This window comes from Corvus brachyrhynchos, unplaced genomic scaffold (assembly GCF_000691975.1).
Source record: "Corvus brachyrhynchos isolate BGI_N302 unplaced genomic scaffold, ASM69197v1 scaffold28, whole genome shotgun sequence".
NCBI classification, from domain to species: Eukaryota; Metazoa; Chordata; class Aves; order Passeriformes; family Corvidae; genus Corvus; species Corvus brachyrhynchos.
This window is the reverse complement of record NW_008246058.1, coordinates 9,838,103-9,839,937: the sequence shown is the minus strand read 5'-3', so window position 1 is coordinate 9,839,937 and position 1,835 is coordinate 9,838,103. Positions and strand designations below refer to the sequence as shown.

At 49.2% G+C, this 1,835-nt stretch overlaps 1 protein-coding gene across 1 annotated transcript in view; it reads right to left on the bottom strand.

Annotated features, from left to right (window-relative positions):
- NUDCD1 (NudC domain containing 1) overlaps positions 1 to 1,829 on the bottom strand; it is a 36,867-nt gene extending 35,038 nt beyond the window's left edge. Inside the window, exon 1 of the mRNA XM_008642641.2 lies at positions 1,730 to 1,829. The gene's annotated coding sequence lies outside the window, so the exon portion shown is untranslated. The remainder of the gene's footprint in view (positions 1 to 1,729) is intronic.
- Positions 1,830 to 1,835: the final 6 nt, after the last annotated feature.

The following is a 1,835-nucleotide window of genomic DNA, read 5'->3' as shown; positions in this document are numbered from 1 at the left end:
GGGGGCCCCGCCAGCGCCCCGGCCGGCTGCGAGCGGAACTGCACCCGAGGGGAAATAGCCTGACAGCCGAGAAGGCTGGGACTGGGTTTGTGATTGTTCGCTGTTACTGCCACAGTTATTGCTGTTTGTTTGACTGGTATATATATAATAGTAAAGAACTGTTATTCCTATTTCCCACATCTTTGCCTAAAAGCCCCTTGATTTCAAAATTATAATAACTCGGAGGGAAGGGGGGTTGCATCTGCCATTCCAAGGGAGGCTTCTGCCTTCCTTAGCAGACACCTGTCTTTCAAACCAAGACAACACGAGTTCCTGTAATTGTTATGTAAAATATGTGAATGGACAAGAACTGAGAAGATCCATCTCTCCATTAGCAACTCCACTGTTCATGTACTCTAATGAAAATCTGTAATCCTCACCTACTTAGAACAGGTGCACAACTGACTATCCAGGAACCACAGAGGTAGCTTGACCATAGGCAGAACAGGAAATAAGGCAGTAATTAAGGCACTGCACCTATGCTACACATCTCTGTACATCTCTGACACAACTGTAGCACTCTCGTAACACGCACCCACTCACCTGCACTTGGACTGTCTTTTGAAAGGTGACACCTAAAGCAGTCTTACAGTAAAAATGTTATTCTTGTTAAATTTTCCAGTCCTGCCATAGATACACTGACAGTCTAATTCATTTGACCTTCAATACAAAATTTATTGAAAAACTTCCTTCTTACTGCTGACAATTCAGCATGGCAAACATACCTTTCTGATCCACTACAAATACAATGTATTGTACACAAAACTAAAGTAACATATAATGGGTAACTTTGTAGACAGGTATATCGTTCAGTAAATATACCGAGACAGAGATTACACAAATTGTGTAATTACAAACTGTATTTACTGTCTCAGCTTTACAAAAAAACCCCAAACTAATTCATCCACCTTACAAAAAGACCTGAATTTCACGAATCGGTAAACGTAGGGTACTGAGAGATTTCAGGGCATGGCTAAGACTGTAGGCACATATCCAACAGGACTTTGTGCTAATGTACTCCTCATGTACATTAATTAGCCTGTTAATGGAGCAGCATCTCAAACACTAATGATGCTTGGCAGAGAAAGCAGGGCATGGAATGCATGGCCTGAAGATCCACCTCTGAACTGTGGGCAGAGTAAGAAAGAAAAACAGCTGATTTGCTGAAGTTTGTATAAGATGTTGATTTAATATGTATTTCTCTAAATCGCATGTGCTCCCTTCACACTCCGCTTTGGACTACCTCAGCTGGTAACCTGGCCTCACCTCGCCTGCACAAGCAGGCGATTTAGGACACAGATTTAGGACACAGGTTTCCTTACTCATTTGGGAACTAAGCGCACCAGGGGCAGACAGCTACAAGGCAGAGGTCTGACAAGTCGGAGACCTCTGTCCACCATGAAGCCACCTGGGGGGGAGGACGACAGACGTCCCTGGCCAACTGCAGCAATCATAATGAGAAAAGCCGAGACGAAGCGCTCGGTCTCTGAAACGCCCGCCGCTCGAGAGGCGCGGGACTTCCGCTGCTGCGGGCCGGGCTGTCCCCAGCTCGGGGCACCCTGCACTGAGGGCCGCTGCCCGGCCGCGGAGCACCGCGAAGGGACGAAGGGAAACGCTGGGGGATGCGTCCCCCCCGCGCTGCCCAAGGGATGCCCGGCGGGATCAGCCCCGCGCCGCGCCCGCTCCTCACCCGCGTCCAGCCCCAGCGGGTACCAGGCCAGCGGCGCCAGAGACAGCTTGTATCCCTCGAACTTGGGGTCCAGGAGCAGGCGCTTGGCCTGCAGGGAGCAGTGGGC